The sequence below is a fragment of the Callorhinchus milii genome, unplaced genomic scaffold (assembly GCF_018977255.1).
Source record: "Callorhinchus milii isolate IMCB2004 unplaced genomic scaffold, IMCB_Cmil_1.0 Scaffold2, whole genome shotgun sequence".
NCBI lineage: Eukaryota > Metazoa > Chordata > Chondrichthyes > Chimaeriformes > Callorhinchidae > Callorhinchus > Callorhinchus milii.
In genome coordinates this window covers 48,972,267-48,997,042 of record NW_024704743.1, presented here as the reverse complement: position 1 = coordinate 48,997,042, position 24,776 = coordinate 48,972,267, and positions in this window count along the sequence as shown.

Genomic DNA, 24,776 nt, shown 5'->3' with positions numbered 1-24,776 from the left:
ATGCTCATGCCTGTGCTTGTTCAGGAATGAACTTATTTCATCCATAATAATTCCCCTATAAGAGTACTTGACCTAGGCAAAGAGGATTCAAATGCCAGAATTGAGATCACACAGTATTTGCAGCCTTGGGACTGAGCCTAAACAATATGTCTTCTTCTAGCTTCTCTGCTTGAAATTACTTTTACATTGTTGTAACGTTGAATGCAATGTTACAACAATTTGAAATTAACTAAAGCTCTGATCTACTCTCTGCTGTTAATGTAATTAAATGGTAGTTTCTTTGACTTCCTTTTCTTCCCTCCCCCTCTTACTGAAGGCAATGACTGTTGATGGGGGGAGGAGGATAACAGTTCCAGGGATGGTAATGGTACCCCTGCTCAAGTGAACCTAATAGTGAATGCCAACAAGCTGCTGACCATGAAAATACTATTCAGCAAAGCACAAACAAATTGCTTTTTGTCAGTCTGTATGGAACAGATTCATCCAAAATATCTGTATCCAAACACTACAGTGTTCATTTGTCTAACCACAATGGAATTGTTACACAATCTGACATTATTATTACTAATTTTATATTACTGAAGAAATGTTATATTGCTGGAAAAATGTCATGTGATGAAAAGCTATTTCATCTGGCATATCAAATTTATTGCACATGAATGAAGGAACGTAGTGACCCTAACCCTAACCCTTCTCGTGAGCCATAACCTGAAATAAAACCTCAAGTAGCTGAGAGCAGGCACTGAGCAGCAATGAGTGCCACATAGTTGCTCACACCTGGGAACTCCTGTTTGACTTCCTGTGGCACAGTCAACAGCCAAATACTTTTACACTGACTCTCAAGATCCTCACTATCCACTATCTTACTATCCCCCAACTTAGGCCCTCATGTACTTTGTATTAGAAACGTAAGAAAACAGGAACAGGAGGAGGCCATTCATATCATCGAGCCTATTCCATACGTTTCACACCAGAATGAAACATCCACCATGCTACACCAAGGTAAGTTTGTTTTAATAGTTTTAGTAAGTCACATTGATATGACAGTAGAAGAAATACATCATTTAAAATGAAAGGTGTCAGGTGCGTGAGCCTGGCTTAGTTTGCAGTACCCTTGCCTCCGATATGATGTTTATTTTTATACAGTCAGGAGGTTGTGGGTTCAAGCCCCACATCGGGACATAAACTCATAGACCAGGCTGATACTCTAGTACAGTGCTTGGGAAGTGCTGTGCTGTGGGTAGAGTCATGTTTTGGATAAAATGTTAAAGGCTCTGTCTACCTATTCAGACAAAGTTAAAAATACTGTGGTACAATTCAAGAAATTAAATGAGCAATTCTCCCAGTGTCATGGCCAACAATCTACCAGATCAAATCGGTCATAAGCTTCACGGATGTTTGTGGGGCATTGCTGTGCGCAAATTGGCTGCCTTGTTCACCTACAAAATATACATTCACCACATGTTATTTGTGCTATGAGACCTCCCTATGACATGAATGGTGCCTCATAAACTGCAAGAATTATTCATATTTATTAATTTAAATTACTATAGAGGTAGCAAATATTTGATAGTTTATTTCAATTGTGAAGGGAACTCTATATCCTGTAACCCACTCATAACTTCATACAGTCTGAATATGAATAAACATCATACCAGCATGTAACAACCTGGAGAAGAAGACAGGAAGAAATCCTTCCTGGCTGGCCCCAAAATTGGAAAAATATCATATCATACTTTATCTCTCGTACCATTCAATTACATCCTATTCCAATATTCCTATACCGTGACGTCTAACATGCTTTCACTGCTAAAAAAAGACAGTGATCATTATTGCTAAGTTTTTATATTGGAATTTTCAAGTGCTCTGGGACGCTACCCTGCCTGAAGGGCGTTATATAAATGCAAGTTGTTGTTGTTGAATTTCCTATTTAGTTTAAAAAAAGATTTAGTAGGAAAGATAGCAAATTATAATGATCAATGCATTTTAGACTCAAGTGTACTCTTTATCTAAATTTATTTTGTTTCTCATGCCATTTTATTTCTATTCCNAAAAAAATTACAAGTCAGATTTTTGGTACAGTATTTTATTCATAAATATACTTCCTACATTTAATAAGTTTACTTTTGTCCTTTGTATTGCAACCTGTCAAACAAACAGTGCTCAGTAGGTTAAAATGTCCACAGATTCCTGGAAAATCATTGGGAATTCTCCAGAAAGATTTTTTATCTTTTATACAACTGTATATTTAAAATGGGATAAAATGCATTAAAACTGAAATCCAGTAAAAATGGATAAAAAGAATTCCTGGTATTTTGTAACGTATTTCTGACCAGTTTTGATCTGTTCTGAAGTTCTGCAGATTTTGCCCTTGGTTTGCTGAACTAAATGGTTAGTTTGTCAGTATCAGTTTCCCATCACTGGCATGCTTTCTTCCCTCAGTTATACTCCTCCTCTCAAATCATACTTTCATACAATGCTTTAATAAAGAAAGCATGATGTTGCAGTTTTCCAATTAATTCCTTTTAATTTACTGTAATTAGTTATATTGTGTCAAGCAAAGCACAGTAATTCATTGATGTTTTGGTGCAGGAATATTAATGCTTACATTTAATTTTGCTCACAAAACACATATTCTCTCCAGTTTACAGTATATTCTGTGAAACGCTTTGAGATGTCCTCCCAATGTGAAAGGTGCTGTATGAAATGCAAGGATTATTATTATTAAAGCACCTTACCATTGAGAGTACATTTCAAAGCAGCTTCGCAGGATTCACTGTAAAGTGGAGTATTTTTGTAGGTGAATGCGGCTGAAAATATGCACACAACAATGTCCCACAAACAGCCATGAGTGAAGGAGCAATTTTATCTGGGGGATTATTCACCACAACACCAAGAGAAATTCCTTCTCTCTTTGTGAATAATGCCTTGGGATTTTTAATGCCCACCTAAAAGGGTGGAAGTGACCTCAATTTTGACACATCATCCAAAGGATGGATAATGTGAAATGTAACTTTTATTTAACTCTAAAGTGACAGATTTCTTCTCTCAAGCTTTCAGGTCCTTTCATCAGGTTTAGGCAGAAAAAGGGAGACCAATTGATTCACGTTATTTGAGATCGTTAAATTGATATTAAATAAGTTTCTCTTTAGCTGACAGTTTACCTCAGTTGTAAATTTGAAACAGCTACAATGCACTTTGTTATGGAAGTGCTTTCTATTTCTGTCAGTAATGTATCATTCACACTATAATTTTCCTGCAGAAGATATATCTAATAAACTGTTTTTTGTAATATATTGACTGTCATTCTGAATCAATTGTATTGTAATGTGATCTCTGCAAGAGCTTTCTACTTAACTCTATATAATCATCAGCTTTTTCATTTGATGCAATAAGAGAATATGCATTTAAAAAGTTATATATTTCTTGCAGACAAAGCTATTTCATCTTAAACTGTTTCTTCTTCCAATTCCCCAATGTTCAATGTTCAGCAAATAATTATAGTCTCTTAAATGCACTCACTTATCCTTTATTTGGTGTCTGCGTATCGTAGTTTCAAACATAATAGTAATAATCCTTGCATTTGATTTAGCCCTTTATCACATCATCAAAATGTCTCAAAGTGCTTCACAGGATTTTATTGTAAAGTGTCGTCACTGTGTATTTTGTAGATGAATTCAGTAACCCAGTCCCCACAACATTGGCCATAAACAGCCATAAAGTGAATGACCAATTTTACTTGAGGGATTGTTGGCCAGACATTGGTAGATGTCTGGCCAACAATTCTCTTTTCGAATACTTGTCATGCCATGGAATCTTTAGGAGAAGGGAATTTCTCCCAGTGCCTTGACTAACAACCCCCAGATATATTTGTTATTAATTTCATTGCAGTTTGTGGGACATTGAGTGTTTGCCTACCAACACAGTCATTTCACTTTCCAGCAATCACCTGTGAAGTGTATTGAGATGTTTCAATGTTGTAGACGCTTTATCAAATGCCAGAATTATTATTTGTAAAAGTATTCAACTAAACTGCTGAATAAATGAGACAATGTTTTTCTAGTGACTGGCAGAAAGTATTAAGGAATAGAAATTGGAAAAACTGGACCTTGTAGCACTGGTGTGTGAACACTCCCCACCCACACCCCCCCCTCCCCACCCCCATGCCATCATAGGCTCGAAGAGTAAATCAAACCACAGTGGCAGATTTTGCGTTCTACAGTTCCCCCCAGGGCTGCTATTTTCCATTTTGAGCTTTTAAATTCAATCTGATTTCCATGTAGTTCTCTGTTACCCTGTGTTCCAGTGTTTTCATTAGAATAAAGTCAGAATATGCACTATGTCTGGAAACAAAGTATTCATTGACCTCATCAGTGGTTTCAGCTGGGACGCTGAGATCGTTAAATGAGGAAACTATTAAACCCAGGGATGAGGAGGGAAAGCTAAAGCAATGCAAATCCACCTTGTAAAGTATGCATTATGGAAATGCAGTCTGAAGAAGCAGCAGTAATAGTAATGGAAGATGAAATATGCTGCCAGAAAATGTCATGTGGGAAATATTTGCTTCACTTTCCTATTCAAATATACAGTCAATTCACTTTACAGTCTATTCTGTGAAGCGCCTTGAGACTCTAGAGGACGTGAAAAGCGCCAAATCAAATGCAAGGATTATTATTATAATTAGATGTACCTTTAGTCAATTTAGTAATGGCTCAAAACCCAGAATCTGGAAATTATAGTTATAAATCTTTTACTTGTAAAATATTTGCCACTTATGTAACTGTAATTACTGTTGGAATAACTGTGTGTAATGCAACTGTATGCTGTCAGGTGCAATATTGGTGGGTGAAAAGTAGAGTACAATAAATCATACTCCACAAAGTTATACATGTCTCCTTCACAACACAATAAACATCTCGCTCAATAATCTTCTATGACATTCTCTATCTATATATTTATTTGCTGTATTTCACATTGATTTAAAATTTTGATTTCGTGTGATATAGAGGTCATTGTTTTTCTGCACAGAACAAAATGCTTTGTTATTTCAACTCTTATTGCTACAATTAATGTCCACGTTTGTTGGAGCTAAGTGGGTACATGCAGCTACAGTAATTTCAGTTCTTTCACAATCTCCAGTGATTAATTGGAAAGTACTTGTGGTCAGGTAGCTCACCTCAAAGTATGTGAACAAAATCTATCCACACGACAGCTGTCCATGACGTTGTTATCAGCCACATACAGTAATAACATGGAATTCTAGTTTATTCCATAGGGTGAGTTAGAGACAAACAAGTTTTGCACAAATATGGGTATACTGTATTCAGTTATAATCCTTGCATTTGATACAGTGCCTTTACGTGTTGTCAAGACGTCTCAAAGAGTTTCACAGGATCTTCCTGTGAAATCTAGTTATTTCACACTGTATTTGTAGAATACAGTGTGAAGGGATATGCTTATTTATCAGTCAAAATTGTTTGAAAGGGAGTAAGATTTAAGTACAGGACAGTAACTGAATTGCAGGCTCCTGATGGCATCACAAACTCATAGAACAAAGCTCTTGTAGTCTAAAATATCTTCCAGATTCAATTACAGTGGAACTTTGATTCAGACCCCAATTATCCACCAAATCAGGCAAGGCGGATAAAAAGCAAGAAATAAAGCAACAAGAAATAATCTAAAATTAAAGTTAAAAAGAAGATGAAAGAACAGGGAATTTGCAGGGATTTGTCAGGAAATTAAGGATTAAATGTGTTAATTTCCTCCCTGTTGTGTAGATGGTCCGACATATGCCTTTGAAGAATGAGAGAGCATCCTGGTCATCTGCTCCACGGACTCCACCTAAACCGATCTCAATGTAACCTAGATGGATAACAAATATGGATAACAAACCCATATTTCACCATCATGAAATTCACCACCATACAGTAGTCCTGTAGCTCAGTGGTTAGAGCACTCACCTCACAAGCGAGAGACCTGGTTTGATTCCCGGCAGCGTGAAACGTTGGGCAAGTTTCCTTTCTCGACGTGCCTATGTTTACCCACAACAACAACAACAAGATTCCATTTATAAAGCGCCTTTCACGCCAGCAGTAAGTAAGAACCTGATTGTTAGTCAATTGGCAGTTTGCTTTTCCGGGGGTAATAATTCCTTAAAAAAGAATTGGTCATTCAATCCACGACTGTTTGTGGGACACTGCTGTGTGCAATTGGTTACCACGTTTCACCCACTAAATACACAGTCAATTCACTTTACAATATATTCTGTGAAGCGCTTTGAGACGTCTCGAAGACGTGATAAGGCACTATATCAAATGCAAGAATTATTATTATCATAGACAGCAACCATAGACAATGAAAATAGACCTCTATCCATAATCCCATATACAATACAAAATTACATTTGGATAGTGCCTTTCACATTGTGAGGATGTCCCAAGGCATCAAGACAGTCAGCGATTTGGAATTGAGTGGGGGTGGTGGGGGTGTTGGGATAAGGGAGGGTGGAGGGCAGAGAAGGTAGAAGTTTGGCCGAAGGCACAGTTGAAGAGCAGGGTCTTGAGACGTGCATTGAAGGAGGCAAGGGAGGGAATGAGGTGAAGGGAATGTGGGATGGAGTTCCAAAGAGTTGGGGCAGAGAGGCTGAAGGCCCAACTGCTGATGGTGGGGGACGTGGAGCAGGCCGGCGCCTGCCTGAGGGGAGGGAACAGATAGGTTGATAAGGCCTTAGCAGGTCTCAGAGGTAGGAGGGGGAAAGGCCGTGGAGAGCCTTGAAGATGAGGATGAGGATTTTGAACTCTATCCTCTGAGGGATGGGGAGCCAGTGGAGCCGGGCGAGGATGGGGATAATGGGGACACAGAGTCTAGTCCGGAAGAGGACACGAGCTGCAGAGTTCTGGATGATCTGCAGCTTATGGATGGAAGAGTTGGGAAGGCTGACAAGCGGGGAATTGGCGTGGTCGAGCTCAGATATGATAAACGCACATAATAATAATAATACTTGCATGATAGATAATAGACTTCAACTTTCAAACTGGACATAAACCATAATGCACTATCTATAAATTTGAACCCATTTTGCAACTTTAATATGATATTATATGTGATGCACTGAGTGTCCTCTTAGGTGTGTAAGGATGGTATCAGCTTGGCTCATATGTTGGCACTCGGTCAGAAGCTTATGGGATCAATTCTCAGATCAGGACTTTGAACTCAGTCTCACCTGATATTCCATTGCAAGGCCCCATGTGCCATTTGAAGTGGATGTTAAAGATCCCATGAACCAGTTAGAAAAGAAAAAGAGTTTCACCCAATGTCCTGGCCGACAATCATCCATGTAAAATTATGCATTAATTTCATGACAATTGCTTTTTGCAAATTAGCTGCTTTGTTCGCCCACAGATACTTACCCTACACTTTACAGGAATTACTTGTGAAGGATTTCAGCATCATAGGCACTATATCAAATGCATTTGGGAATGGAGCAATTATAGCTCAGCCTACAATAATGTTTCAAGTTATGCTTAATGGAAGCAACAGAAGGGAAGAGAGAAATGTTGGAAGTTTGTAAATATATGGATATAAACAGATTTAAATCAGGATTGTATCACTCAGGAATGCATGTCAATTAAATCACTGCCTCTGAGACTGAAAGGCTTGTAAATATAAGTCGTGAGAAAGTGCTGTGGCTTGTGAAAATAAAGAAACAAAATTTCAAGACAAAGCACTCTGGCATTATCGTGACAGATCTTGTTGGTGGGTTATCCTTTTGGAGCAGGCCCTGAAAGATTCAGTCACCAGTCCTGACATGGAGGAATGATGACAGGTCCTATGGTTTACTGAAAATAAACTGCTGGGTAATGTTACATTGCACAACTCCCAAGAGGTTCAGTGCGTATATCTAGTTTCTGCTACGTCACTGATTGAACTGCAATGTTGCTTTAATTTTTTTTAATATTGAAAATATGAAATTCCAGGCACTGAGTCCTGTCGTTGTGGCAGAAGGCTGGCATTTGATGCTCTGGTACTCTGAAAGTTGTGTGTTACATGTGCTCAGTAACATATCTTGTACATGGTACTCAGTAACACGCTACCCAATGAGCATTCTGCATGGCCTGAGAGCTCATGTTAATGGGCGTTTGACTTCCGACTAGCAGGCCTGGCTGTTACCTGGATTCTGTCACCCATTCAGATGTTGTTTATTAGTCCTTAGATGCCTGGACGCCAGATAAAGTGCTGCAAAAATGACATGTTTTAAAGATGGTTAACAAAAATGTGATGTGCAAGGATTATTATTATTTACCAAAGGGAAGAAGAATGACCCAGAATTATGAGAAGAAATCCTGTAAGTGTGTAGCATTGGAAGACAAACTGAAAACGCTTACCTACATCAAACATAGTGAACAAGTAATGTTTTGACGTCCTCTTTGACAAACATAGAGAAAGCTCAGCTCAAAAGCAAGGCTCCAACAATCCAGCTATTGCAAATGGATAATCAATCATCAGTGTCACTTCAGGGTTCAGCAGCAGCCTGCATGGTCATTGTAGTTCTCTGACCTGACCTTTGAATCCTGATCTGCCCTAGCAGCAAGAAAAGACTCAGCAAAGCCTCTTTTCAGACAAAAGTATAAAGAATCACTTTCTTAATATCCGATCACAACTGGTCCGCAGGATCTTCCAATGTTAATTGAATCATTTTATCATTATTTATATCTATCATGTAGGGCAATAGCAGTTATTGTCTGCTGTAAACCCGGCCGGTAATGAAGAGAGACACAAATTGATCGGACAGTGAGATTGAGTTAAAAAAGGGTTTTTAAAAATCCTAGTAATTTGAACTATGGGGGCAGCAGTGAGCTGTAAAGCATCAAGAAGGTAGTCAAATCCCACAAAGCCTGCAGCCTTCTTCTGCTGAAATACCAAATAGCCAGTAGCTTGATCACTGTCCAACATCAAAAGGAAAGAAGCCTGTTAGCTTTGCAGTGTGCCCATGAATTTGGCGAAGTCCTATGAAGTCATTCGTAAGTTGTTTTGCCTTTGTAATTTTAGCAAAGGGCAGTCAGAGAGACAGACAGACGGGACCGCCCAGATATTCCTTCCCTCGTGGAAAAGTAATAGAATGGGTCAGAAGTCAGGCCATAATGCCTTCATTGTCACCCACCATCTCTGATCTGGTCAATTGCATTTGCATGGTAGTGAGAGTACTGCTTTATGGAGCTAGGTATAAAGAAAAGTGTGTAAAAGGGCTTTCAGATCAATATGAGCTGCAGCTCAATCCATTACACCGTCAGGGCTGCCCCCTTTTAAACTCTGACTCTATGTTCTTTTGAAAAAAAGCAGAAAACCAGCTTTCAAATTAAGACCAAGACTGCATTGAAGAATTTAACACAAATCTGAACAATCTTAAAGTCTAAGATAAATTAGTCTTACAGATGGTCCAGATGGAATTTGGGGCCTGAGTCATGCTTTAATAATAATAATAATAATAATAATAATCCTTGCATTTGATATAGCGCTTTTCACGTCGGGAGGACGTCCCAAAGCGCCTCACAGAATGTACTCTAACGTGAATTGACTGTATATTTGTAGGCGAACGCGGCAGCCAATTGCGCACAGCAATGTCCCACAAACAGTCATGGAATGAAAGTGACCAATTTTTTTTTTTTTTTTAAGGGATTATTGTCCCTTATTAAGGGATTTAAGGGATTTAAGGGATTATTGTCCCTTATTATTATAAGTGGTTAGAGCACTCGCTTTGCAAGCGAGAAATCTGAGTTCATTTCCAGGCAGGGCGAAACCTTGGGCAAGTTTCGTTACTCCACACGCCTAATAATAATCCCTCCAAAACCAAAAACAATAATTAATTGGTCATTTGCAATCTACTACTGTTTGTGGGACATTGCTGTGCGCAATTGGCTACCGCGTTCGCCCACAAATATACAGTCAATTCACTTTACAGTGTGTTCTGTGAAGCGCTTTGGGACGTCCTCCCGACGTGAAAAGCGCTATATCAAATGCAAGGATTATTATTATTATTATTATTTGGGGGAAGGCGAGACAAAAAACATAAGGCTTATGAGGGTGCACCTTACAACAGGGTCAAGGATCGTTTGTACAAGGTACTATAAATGACTGTACATGTATTTTGCAGATTGCTGAAAGGAGCATTCTGAGCATTAAGTACATCTTTAAACGTTGCTACCCTTTAATTATTATTCGTTATTACAAATACAGTGCTGGCAAAAGGTCTCAGTAGTTGAAATGCGCAATCTCTGTGATGTTGTGCGTGTTAATTGTGAATGATATTCAAGCCCAATGCTCAAAGGTTATTTTCTTATTGTCAGCTTGCCTGCAGGAGGTAAAAGGAATGAAACCAATGGTTTCCTCTTGTACAGTCAAGTCATTAGCATTTGATATTAATATTAATATTGGGAGCTTTTAATGAGGTCAGTTGAGCATTTAACATTTAATATTCAACACATCAAATGTAACTAGATGTGCCGGAGGCAGCCCTCCCCTCCCTTGCTATTCTTAATGCAATGTTCTCCTACCAAGTGCAAATTCACTACACTTTGCAGTGTATCCTGTGAAGTGCTTTGAAATGTTTTCTTGATGTAAAAGTCACCATATCAAATGCAAGGATTATTATTACTATTATTAGATGTCCGTGAAGCTGGCTTTATGGCATTGGACTTCTGATTTGTTGATTTCAACTAACTGTGGTTAGTAACATTCCAGCTACCCTGTGTTTTTCTTTAGTGAAAAGCTGTTGTCCTACAGTGGATTAAATAGAAGGCCCACCATCACTTTCTCAGTACAGGCCTGGCCAGGGTCACCCACATCCTGAAACAGAGAATTACATAAATTTACATAGACCACCATACAACACCAAAACAGGTCATTCAGCCCAACTATTCTATGCCAGTGTTTATACTCCACGTTAGCCTCCACCTCCTCTAATCCTCTCTTCTGATCTCCCTCCCAGACCCCTGTATTTTCACCTTCCGCATGCATGCAATTAAACAAAATAACCAGAGGTCAAATCTTTTGCAAGCAAGAAGTCTAATGCCTGTGTCCTGGATTCACAAGCATTGACAGCAGGCGGGAGTTGAGGGAGTCCATCTCTGGCAAATCCAGATACAGTGAGATGGTAAATATTCAATGTGGCAGTAAATTGATCCCGATGTCAGTATAAAGTCATTGAAAAATTTAATATTTGGGGATGAATGCATTGCATTCCTCAATTCATGCCATTCCTTAATTAAGGAATGGTTTATCAATCATCTGAAGATTGCAATCTCAACTTTAACTATCCACAGGCGTGAGAGTGAACAATTCCCATTCCCCCTGTTATGTTGTGGTCTGAAGTATCTTTTCAACAAAATGTTGCCAACCATCTTATATTCCTCCTTACACCCCATTCTTTCTCTTGACCTGGAGCCAATGTTTCAGTACTGCTTCACTGGATACTGAGCTATAAATTAGTACCTATTCTTAACTGCACTGAAACCCCCCCTATGGCGATTAAAGAACAGAAATGGAATGTTTGGGACCAACTATTGTGCTAATGTTGGGGTGGGAGGGAGGGACCTGTTATTATCGCACCACAGTGAGAGAACAAGTAATGGTTTTACAGTGTCCATTCTGAAATTAAACTTACAGCTACGAAGTTATTTCCCACTTGATTTTACAGACAAGCAAATCACCTCTTTAAGCATATGCTCCTAGAAGAAATAGCAAATAGAAAAAATAATAATAGAATAATCCATGTATTTTATAAAGCACCTCATCATGTTGTCAAGATGTCTCAAAGCACTTCACAGAAAACATTGTAAAGTCACAAGACTGTGTATACTGTGGACAAATGTGGCAGCCAATCTACACACAGCCATGGAGTGAATGACCAAATAATTACGAAATACTAAAATCATTATCTAGTGATATTTAATCATTTCTTTATGGGGTTAAAAAATGCCCCATGTGATAATTATCCCATTGTGGTAAATTGCAGTTAAACCAACTGATAATTAACTGGTTTGACCGTTCTGATGAAGGGTCGTGGACCCGAAACGTTGACTAATTTTCCTTTCTCCATAGATGCTGCCTGACCTGCTGAGTGTTCCCAGCGACTTCTGTTTTTGTGATAATTAGTGCTTTGCTGAATACTGATTGAACTCAAACAGATATTGTGAAGAACATGGGCATTCTCACCAATGTTTATAAGAAATAATAAATCTTACAATTGCTATAGTGCCTCACATCATCAAAGTGTCTCACAGGAATTACTGTGAGGTGTATTGACTGTATATTTTGAAGACAAACACACCAGCCAATTTGTGAACAACAACGTCACAAATTGCCATGAAGTGAATGACCAATTTTATTTAGGGGATTGTTGGCCAGGAAACCAGGACAAATAATTTTATTTTCTCAAATAGTGCCATGGGATCTTTTATACCCAGCTGAACAGGCAAACAAGACCTTGGTTTAACTTCTCATGCGAAGGACGGCACCTCTTATAATGAAGTACACCATGCTGAAAGATGAACATTTGACATAGAATATTAATCTCTTGAACATCTGAACTGTACTCGTCACTTGTTCAGACAGTGCTGTGTATAGGCAGACACTAATAAATACTTCATAATAAATACAGATGACTGTTGACATTCCTAATAACATGAAGTCTGGTTAATGTGCATTGAATGTCCTCAAAGATTGATGGGAATCTCCAGCGATGCTGGAAAGGATACTATACAGCCGCTAATAAAATTAAGGATATTTTACAGCTACATTTGATATAATAAAAAAGTCTTTCATTATTGGTTTGCAACCTTGACTTCATTACAATATAGTCACACAAGATTTATGAAATTTCATGCAACATTTAACAACATAATTAGAGTTCATCATGTCCTGACATCTCTTAACGTACAGTTTAACTCATGGAAGCAAAAGGGTTTCCTGCAATCACTTTCAGGTAATATTAGTGCATCATATCCTAAAATATTGTACTCTGGACTGGAGCAGGACATATTATTTTAAAACATTTTGAAATCTAAATCTAGTTTCTGCGACAGGAGTTACAAATAGTGACCCTGATACTGGTAATGGCTCCTGCTGCTGAGTGTGGCACTGGAACTCAACCCATTAGAATTTCACTCCGACTTGATCTACTTCTAGAGCAGAAGGTACACACTTTCAATTACCACATGAGTGGCCATTTTTGATTTGTGTTACCAATATGATACTGTTTGAAACCCACTGGAAGGAGTACACTGTAGATTTACAAGTATGTTACCAGGTTTATTGGATACAGCTATCAAGAATGATTGGACTGGTTGTAGCTTTTCTCTCTGGAGATGAGATGATTGAGAGAGGACCTAATAGAGGTTTGTAAGATTATAAAAGGATATGATAAGGTAGATGTTAATGAGTTTTCACATTTTTTGGTGAGTCCAAAACGAGGGGGCATATGTATAAATTAATCAGTAGCTGACAATTTGGTTAAAATATTATTCTAAAATGACATATCTCTTCAAAAATAGCCTGTTTGTACTTTAGTTTGCTCTTAATTAGATTGTTTCAGTTATTATATTCTGAAAGATGATATCTCTGTGAATGTCATACTCCTCTTGTACTATTGAAGAATGTCAGCCTAGACTGTGAGCTTGAGCTTGGTTTTATTTGTTCATTCATTTTCATAATTTCCATTTTGTTGAGGTAACCTAGGAAAGCTGAAAAAAATAAATGAAGCAGCACACTGAAAGAGGGTTTAAAATGGTCAAAGGATTTGCCAAGGTTGATAGAGGGAAGTATTTTCTTCCGTAGAGGAATCCTGAACCAGAGGACATCATCTTTAAATTAGAGCTAAACAGATTAAGAGCGAAATCAGCAAATATTTTTTCACACAAGGTGTTGGTCACTACACCTAAAGGTTGTAGATGCTGTGTTCATTGAAATATTCAAGAGGGAGACAGTTGAATATTTGGTAGGCAGGAGTATCAAGGGATTTGGTGCAAGGGTATGAAAAGATGTAACATTGTAGATCAGCCATTTGTCTGATAAAATAGTGGAGGAGGTTTGAAAAGCTGACTCCTGTTCTTATCTTCTTATGTTCTTATTTAACTAAGGAAGGGAGTTTATCCTCGTGTCCTGGCCAACAATTGCTCAAATAGAATTGGTCACTCACCCCATGGCTGTTTGTGGGACTTTGCTGTGGCCAAATTGACTGTCGTGCTTGTTCACAAAATTCACACAGTCACATCACTTTACAATGTATACGGTTTGAGATGTCTCGATGACATGATAAGGTGTTAAACCAAATGCAAAGATTATTATTAGTATTATATTCTTTAACTTGGATGTAAAATTTGATCTATGAGAGTCATGATTTTCCATTTCTATTGCCAAAGATAGATCCCTTCCTAATCTGGTTAAGTGGAAAGAATAGAAAACATCCTAAAAAGGGAGATTTACCCATACAAAAATATGCTTAGCCTTCAATGAACATTAAAGTCCTGTAGAGTGGAGTCCTGTAGTGTATTGGTTAGAGCAATTGCCTTGCAAGTGAAAGGGCCCAAGTTCAATTCCCGGGCAGGGAGAAACCTTGGGAGAGTATCCTTATTCCACACGCCTCTGTTTACCTAGCAGTAAGTAGGAACCCGGTTGTTAGTCGATTGTCGGATCGCTTGCTGGCGGTAATAATCTCTTAAAAAAAGGTCATTCAATCCACGACTGTTTATGGGACACTGCTGTGCACAATTGGCTGCCACATTTCGCCCACAAAATATACAGTTAATTCACTGTACTATGAAGCACTTTCAGACATCTTGATGATATGATAAGGTCCTACTGTATATAAAAATGCAAGTATTATTATTAAACTAAGGTCAGCCTGTGTTGCTTATGGTGAACAGTAAACAGTTCATAATACTATTTGAAAAGAGAAAGAGTTTCTCTCAGTATCCTGGCCAGTAATCTTCCAAATCAATTGGTCATTCACCTTATGGCTGTTTGTGGGTCCTTGCTGGTGCAAATAGATTCATACTTGTCTACATATACAGTTATTACACTTTGCTTGTGTATTTTGAGTGACACTGGCTGCATACTACATGAATGATAGAGATATTAATGTGTTGTATCCCGGTAAGTCTACTATCTGTTCGGAAGTCTCAGCCAATACCTTTCAGGATCTCAATTTATAAGGACTCACTTGTGGCTGACTGGGGTTTGTGTGAACATTTGTGGCCCGAAAGCACATGCTGCTTATGTTTGGTAGAACTTGACAAAACGTCAATGAACAATGCTGGCCTCACTGTTTGGAGTCACAATTGCAAAATTGTTATCCTGGTCAATATTAGCAGAGATATCAGATCAATGATATGGATATTAAAAGTTTAACAAGCCTATATAGACATCAATAGACATGAAGCTTCTTTGGGAATATCAGGTATTTTGTTTTCCTTTAATATGTGTGGTATAGATGTATTTGCAACTTGTAACAATTTGACACTGGGTTCTAATCAAATAATTGTCCCACAAACAACAACAACAACAAGATTACATTTGTATAGCGCCTTTCACGTCAGGAAGACATCCCAAGGTACTGAAACAGCCACGGATTGAGTAACCAAATTTATATGGAGTCTTTGTGGAGCTGAACTGATTCTAAGGTGACATGTTTGGCCACCCTCTGTGGCGGTCTCAGTAGTCCAGTTCCTGAGCCAAATGGGTCTTCAATACTCCAGGGCACAGCAGGACTTGGAAGGGCAGACCAGTCACTGGGAAAAATAAATAATTCCACTCAGCTCCCATTAATCCTGCAAGCCAAAGCCCTAACGGGTAGGGTCACCCCAGTTGGACAAGCAGTGGGACAGCTTGCCAGACAGTGCTTTCGATGATAGGCTATTCAATTTTAGCTGGTTAGACTCCAGCAGTACCCCAATGCACACTCTGGTCCCTAAGCCTTGGCTCTTACCAACTTGCGTCTAATATTCTCTGGAATTAGGTAAACAGAATGTATCCCTCCAGGGAGATAGTGCTCCAATAGAAACATCTCTGAAATTATCATGTGAAGATGGGATGCATGGAATTCTCAGTTTGGTTTGGATACCCTTAAGCATAGTGATAGTTTTCCGCATGTGTCAGACATTTAACATGTGAAAAAAACATAGTATTGCTTTCTCCAGGTCAGATGTGTTGTGGATATAACAGTTAACCTTACTTTGGGGGCCTGAGGTTTTTATTTACTATTTGTACATTTGGTTATTTTAAATCAATTTTCTGTGCTTAATTTCTCAAGAGACCACAAATCCCCTTGTTTTTCACATGAAGATTTTAACTATGAACAAGAAAATGAAAGAGGGAAAAGAGCAAGACAATGGCTGTCTACCCTTTCTGAAGATAAATGAGCTGTTCTTCATATGTTTTTTAAGGTCCTGTCCATCATCCTGGTGAAGTACCTGCCAACTGCAAAAAGCTCTGCAAATAGCCCAGGGGGGAAAAAATGTGTGTTCGAGATTTAAAGTGCACAGTCTTGAGTGGATTGTCTTTAGACTTTCAATCAACTTGCCTTTAAAATCTTTTATGTTCAAAGGAAGAGAGGAATTGCGATAGCTTCAAGCTGTATGATGGGATGTCTCATGTAACCATAACCGAGTGAAGACAAGGTTTAAATAGAAATGAGGAATGTGCTGTGTACCTTGTTTGTTTCTTGCGGAGTGAACCACATCCATTGACAGAACAGAGCTGTGATTGCCAAGACTTAGATCCTGTCAGTTTATTAGCTGTAACTTATTGGCGAGTGCTAAACATTCTCTCAATTTAGAGCTTGACATAGAAACGACTTGTTGTTTGTGATGACAGGACAGTGGAGTTTCAGTCAGGCAGATTGATGGACTGACACAAAGATCGCTTTAATTTAGCAAACAACTATCCAGGTTGAAGTTGGAAGGTGCAAGGAATGCGGTTAGATTGACAGTTCAATTTATATTTCGCCCACAAATATACAGTCAATTCACTTTACAGTCTATTCTGTGAAGCGCTTTGAGACATCGAGAAGACGTGAACAACAACAACAACAACAAGATTCCATTTATAAAGCGCCTTTCACGTCAGGAGGACGTCCCAAGGCGTAAAAAGTGCTATATCAAATGCAAAGATTATTATTATGATTATTATATGGTGGTATATAACCGAAGTGAAAGGATACCCATTGTATATTTTCACAATTATTAATATTTACATCCTTAACACTGAAAGGCTGGCTCCGTTCTCTATGCCTCGTGTTTTGTTACTGTTAAGCTCTCCGAGATGCTACCCCATGTGAAGGGCACTATGTAAATGCAAGTTGTTATTGTTGTTGAACAGAGATCATTTAAGGCGGTCTGTTTATTTAAGGTGGTCTAAAGCCCCCAAATACTAGTGAGCTGCTGGGACTCAGGCAAGGATTTGCCTTTAGTCGTGTATTATAAAGGGGCAGTACACAGAGTAGCTTAGATTGTGCAGATCAAGTCTTCTCTTTTAACCATAAGGGAGGGGGATCAAGTTTAGAATTTTGGGAAGTCTACAAATATATTTACTTTCAAAGGAAACTTTTTTTCACAAAAATAAAGTAAGTATATTGTTTTACTAATGCCAGAGCTGCATTAATGTGTCCTTCGCCTAATTCCACCAGGTCCACTTATTCTCCTCACCTAACCCTGCTTCCCCCTGTGGCTCGTTATTGTCCACGACAGGACCTCTATTGTGGCATTATCTCATGGACAGTTATTTCTGAAGAGTTTTGAAGGCAATTTTGAGCTGTATGTAGCATGCAACTGATGCATACAATAGGGTCACTCCGTTCCCTTCGAATGTGCTACAAGACATTATGATTGATTGTTCACTTGGGGAAGAAAATACTAGAAATAGTCAAATAAAACAAGCTTCTATAGGTTTGTCTGGAAGTGTAGAGAAACGTGCTTTTCAGTAATCCTTCCTGAAGAATAAATTGCGGCGTGAACTTAATTTTTGTTACATAAATAGTTATTTTTCAGGTCCATGTATAGCACTCTGTTCCGAGTCCATTTTCCTTTATGTTTGTCATTATCTAACATTCACTGAAGTGTACAGGTCATCCTGGCATTAGGCTGTGGACATTTGAAATGTTTCTTGATTCTAGACAAATATTTCTAGGCATTAGCCTATAACATACACCATCTGCAATGCAGGGGCCTGTGTTAAATGCAGAAATTATTTATTATTTTATTCAGATTTCTTTATGTTACATACAGAATGGTGAATATGTAGAATAGATTGTTTATGAAAGGGAATAGAGGTAGACCATGCCAGTAAATTCAAGAGGGAATCATACAGCTATTTCATGAATAATTTAGTTGAGGTATATGAGAGGATTGTTCAATATTTATTTTTACCTTGGGTCTGGCCGGATAAACCACAATGTTTTTTTCTGATCCTGTAATTTCCTATGTTCTTGTTCGATCTTAGCGAAGGACTGACTTTTCACACATTTCATTCAACAAGTAAGGCAAGCAAACTCTTGCGCAATTTATTAACCATGGGGAAATGACTCCTACATGTTTATTTTTTACTTCACAACGTGAATTTGCTGAAGTGTGCTCTCTTCCACACAGTTAGTAAATTTGTCGCTATGTATTTATAAATAAATATGCTATATGGGAAGGAAGAGTGGGGAGAAAGGAGTTGGGAGAAATAGAAATTACTTTTTAAAGCTATTCGTACCCCACGCGTCTGCCTGTTGCCTTCGCTTAGTTACCCTGGCCATTTCTTAAGTAAGCACGTTCCCCAACCTCTCCACGCTTCTAAGCCCCTGCACCTCTACCGCTGAAACTTCATGCCTCAATCCCTCCGGCTCACCCCCTCTTTATCTATTTTTAAATCCTACTTAAGACCTACCCCTCCTCCCTTCTCCCTTGCTCAGCATCCAACCCCATCACTGTGCAGCGCTCTGAGACTATCCTGCATTAAGGGTGCTACATGAATACAAGTTGTTGTTGAGGGAACATACCATTCAGAAATGTTGAAGTAGATTCAAGTTTCATGCTCAGTTCTTGAAATGGGCATTATTCAGTTCAACTACAACAACAAAAAGAACAACAGCATTCATTTGTAGAGAGCCTTCACGCAGGAAGTCTCAAAGTCCTGGAGTTCAGTGCACCTCCAGAGTAAATGGCAGATTAACAATACTTAAAGTCAGGCTCCAAATATGCTGTGAAGAAATAGGTCACATGCATTGCATTTATATTGAACAGAATGTTAGACTGCAGCAATTATCACAGTCATTTACCATTGTTATATATTATTAAATACAGATTATTTTGCAGCACATTCAGATTTCAGGTCAATTTGTGTGAAGTAGAAATCATCGTCATCATTTCTTCAGAAATTACCAACCTGCAAACTCTGATCAGAAAGACGAATAACTCGGAGAAATCGCTGTTGGAAAAATTACTGAAAGGTCTGCTCCGTATGTATATTTTGGGAAATGCATCTCATTTTTGACTAACAAAATCCTGGAGGGAGAGTTTGGCAGAGTATTGGATTTTATATGGTTGAAAATGATGAAACTGTGAAAGTAAGATCAGCCCACTGAAATATGTACTATATCGTTTTATCAGTCTGCAAGGTTTTTTTTGACATTTAAGCATGCCACTGACTTTCCCTCTTATCAATACTACCAACGAGCAACATTATTGTACATCATCTCCTGCAGTAGTATTCAGATGTTTTCAACAACAAATGTAAGTTACCAAAGTCTGTAATAACACTTTTGACAGCTTTAGAACGTCATAGAACATCACAACACAGGAGTAGACCACCTTTCAGCCCATCTGTGCTAATTCTTTGAAAGAGCAACCCACTCATTCCCTTTTACCTGCCTTATGTATGTCAAAAAAAACTATTAGATTTGACAAGAAAGACTTGCCTTTAACAAATTATTACCGACTGTCTTTAATCAACCCATGTATTAATATTATCACATCCTCTGGTGTCTACAAGTTTGCAGAACTTAGATGTTACTGGTTATTCAATTCTCCCTTTTGAACAAAGGTGTTTCATCAATGTTTTCCGTATCAGAGAAATAGAATTACCAAGAATGTTACAGTAGTGAAACAGGATATTCGGCTCAATTATTCAATGCCAGTGTTTATTCTCCACAAGAGCATCCACCCCTCCTCATCCCTTCTCCCATAAGCCGCTATTTCCTTCTTCGTTATGTAGGCATCACATTTCCTCTTAAATATGTTGATGTGTTACTGCTTCTAGCACAGCTCTAGTAGTGAGTTTCACATTCTCACCACCTTCTGTAGAGAGAAGTTCCTCTTAAGTTCCTCATTAGATCTGCCTCTGGTTATCTTATATTTTTGCCGATATAAATGTGTTGTTGGGAAATCAAAAACACGGACAGATTTGCACTGTTTGATAAGTTTTATTTGTAAAACCTGTTTATGTCAAGCATTTTCCACTACATGTTTTTTGAGTGAATCCTAGATATGAAATAATAGTTCAAAGTGTTGGAATTCAATTGCAGGCTACAAAAATCCTGATTCCAGACCAATATTTCTGGTCAAACTAACTTTTGTGTTCTTTTGAGATATTCAGTACAATATAATGAGGCTCGGCAAACAGCTGAAGGCACCATTCATAAAATCCACTGGACCATTCCAGGTTTGTTTTAGAACAACAACTCATCTGTGGGTTAAAGTCAACATGGGGAATGCAGGAGCCACAAGAAACACAAGTTGCTCGTCTTTGTCTGAGTTCTTTCTGGAAATTTATTTAGTTTTTTTTAAGCTGAATGAGGCAGGGACTGGTGAGAATTAATCGGGTTGAATGACTGTGACGTTCATAATGTTCTCAAATAGAGAATTATATTACATTTTGAGCACGTTATTTGGTGCAAATTATCATTCCCATTTAAGTATCAGGGTCCATTAGTTGGTAGCACTCTGAGTCAGAATGTTGTGGTTTCAGGGCCCACATCAGGAATTTGGGATCAAAGTCTAGGCTGACATTTCACTACAACAACAACAAATTACATTTGTATAGCACCTTTCACCTCAGGAAGACGTCCCAAGGTGCTGATCACTACAATGGAGTGCTCAATTGTTGGAGGCTTTTTGAATGAGGTGTGAAACCATAGTCTCAATGCCTATTCAGGAAGATGTTAAAGATTTATTTCAAATGAGAAGGGATTATTTTTCCCCCAGTGTCCTGGCCAAAATCTCCCAGATAAAACATTGGTTGTTCACTTGTAACTGGTTGTGCAACACTGATACCCGAACATTGTCTGCCATGTTTGCCTGGAAATAAACAGTTCCATGGGGCCTTCAATATTGGCCTGAACAGGTTTATCCTTCAATATGAAGCATTGCACTGGACTGTCATCCTCGTCTTTGAGCTCCTCAAACAGGGCAGCATCCCAGAGCTCTTGATAGTGGCGGAGCACAACATGATAAGGTGCTATATTAAATGCAAGGATTATTATTACCATTATTATGCCCCCTCATGCTATTTAATAATAATATAATAATAATCCTTGCATTTGATAAAGCGCTTTACACATCTTCACAGAATATACTGTAAAGTGAATTGACTGTATATTTGTGGGCAAAATATTATTATTTTTATTATTTGAAAAGATAAGGGTGTTTCTCCCAGTGTCCTGGCTAACATTCCTCCAGCTGAATTGGTCATTCATTGCAAGACTGTTTGTGGCACATTGCTGTAGGAAAATTAGATGTTGTATTTGTCTACAAATACACAGTCAATATTGTCTGACAACAATACCCTGTGAAGCACTTTAAGATGTTTCAAAGTTGTAGGTGCTATATCAAATGCAAGGATTTATTTATTCTTATGAAAATGCTGAAGCTGAAGCAAAAAAAATTGTCAGTTCATTATTTTCAATCTCACTTATTGAACCTCAATTCTGTTCCAAGCATAATCTTGACTGACGTGTAACATTTCTTGGCTAACTATTTTTCCTTTCATATAATTGTAACCGTTGATACACATTCAATTGGACCAGTCGAACATCTGAAAATCCATGAAATTCACTGGACTGTGCCAAGTTTTCTCGGTGGCCATGATTTACAACTTATTCAGTTATAATCGATAAGGGGATACTTCACCTGCAACAGCAACCAGCACTGTGTGTGATTGTTGAAAAGGGATTTTCACATAATGTGTTTTTTGAAGTGTTTGTGTTTTATTTACATTGGGCCACGAGAGGGAGCACTGGGTAGGAACAAAAAGCAACATCCAACACAGATCCCCGGACTGAAGAACAATGACTCGTGTAAAGTGTGATTCCCCTCAACCAAGATCAGGTGATGACAGTCACAAACGAGACTATAGGGCAGGATACCACCTTCTTCCAGTTGAATCGTTAAGATCGCTATATAACTGAAAGTTGTTGTAAGACAGAAAGAAAAAAAATTGTCTGAAATTATAACTAACAAAAAAGGAATTGATTTTAATATGAGTAAGTGTTCCAACAAATTTAAAACCCAAATTGCTCAGAAACGTGAAGCATTTGGCGAAGAATTAGTAATGTTCTAACTGTACTCTCAAATCTGATAGCACACTGCTAAAGATGTTGTTACACTTTGAACTTGGAGCGTGAAGACTATTAAATTAACGGACTGCTTTATGCACTGTGTGTGAGTTTCGGATTCGTGGAAAAGAAACAGTGTTCATAAGATTCTAAATATTTGGAGGTTTACAAGCATACAAATGTTAAGGAGTTAACCGGATGTACAGACAGATGGAGGGTTTGGCGGATAACACTGCATGGTAACACAGCAAAACAAAAATATATGCATTGGCTTTGAATCTCAGTGCTAGTAATTGCAAAGTAAAAAGTTAGATTTATGTGCACAGTTGAGAAGGAACATGTATGTGAAGTACAGAACTTCAACTGCCTAAAGTGACCTCTTCTAAGGTTAAAAAATGATTTATACATGATTTCACAGAAGTATGTCCCTGGGCCTCTTATTAAGACTTGAAGCCAGTCAGTCTTTGCTGTTCCCTAGCTCCTTTTATTTCCACATGAAAGTGATTAGAGATGTTTATCTGGGCCAGAAAGCTGAGGCCTGGGATTGCTTTCATCACTGAAACCATGGAGATGTCAAATACACCAGAAAGTACCAGAGACTCGATCCATTGAACTATGTCCATCCCACCTCCCCTCAACCAAGTCACTTGCTACAAGTGCATGTACTTACAAGACAGGAAATAAAACTTCCAAATTAAACAGGAAGCTTGTTTTCTCATAATTCGCAGCCATCGGCTGAAATATGAATCTATACCATTGACGTAAGCCATGTTCTCACGCTTTTATCCTGTTAGGTGCCACAAATGATTACAGATAATATAAAATAAAATTTTGAGTGTGACAGTTTACAAGCACAGATACGATAAGCAAGGCTGAATTTAAAAGAACCAATGACTGAGATCCCCTGGGTAATTAAATCAACAGTTTTCCACCGGATTGCCTACAGGGCTGCTACAAGGCAATCTAGACAACACAATTTTGATAATACTTGTACCTGTTTCCACTTGCAAGAATAAAAATACTCGTCCAGGTTACAAGACGTTTTGATGTTTGCTTTTTACGTAATTGGTACTTACAGCAGAATAAAGATTTTGAATCCAAATCAGGTTTCTCCGGTATTTTCTTTGAATTGTCACCGTTGGTATGTTTGCTCACAAGATGTTCAAATGAAGAAAGCCTTTCAGCCCATTTGATCTCATCCTTTCAGAATACCCGAATGAAAAAGTCCCTTTTGCTGACCTGACTTCATCACTGCAGATACCCACCCTACCATCTTCAAGTCTCCTGTGAAGCACTTTACCATTACAGCATAAAAGGGTCAATTATAGCAGCAAAATAAATCCAAACAATACATGTGTTTTTTTAAGCATATGTAGGGTAGTTAGTGTTCACCTACAACATAAACAAAGCAAATCCTGTGACGTGCTTTGAGACATCCACTTGAAACGAAAGGCGCAATATCAAATGCAAGGATTGTTATAAACAAAGTCTAGGATTGAAATTTCTTCATAAGTAGAAATAAACCTGTTTGTTTGTGAGCAAAATAGCATCAAAAGTATTAAAAACAGAAAACAGTCACACACAGCACTAATACCAATTGCTTATGAAGGATTCAAGCAGTTTCTTCCCCATAACAGACTGTGAAGCTGATGGTCCCATTCCATTCATCAAAAACATTGATTTTATTTTAAACACACTCAATATATGTTTGTAATTCCATCCAGCCTGAGACTGTAAAACTATTTTGCCTTAACATGTAACATTGTTCAGATTTTGGGAATAATTTTAAAATTTAATTTTAAGACAAAACAATCCTACAGACTCAGGCTGGAGGGGATTTCAGGCGTTATATTGGATAAGCAATCTGTTAGAGTTTATATCTAAAAGAATGGGGCTAAATGGATTGCTCTTTCAGAAATCCAACACAGGCATACCCAGCACAGGCTGAATGACCTCTACCTGTGAGGTAAATATCTATGGTCGTATGGTTCAACTTTATTTCCCTTATTATAGTTATTAAAGAATAAAGTACTGTATTAGTCAGTCACATTTTACTAATGTGAATTTAACACAGCTTCCGGAGCTGTAAGGGGAAGCCTACATAATCTAAAATAAAGTCTATTTCATCAATTTATCATCAACAACAACAACAACTTGCATTTATAGATCCCTTCAAACAGGTTGTGTCTCGGAG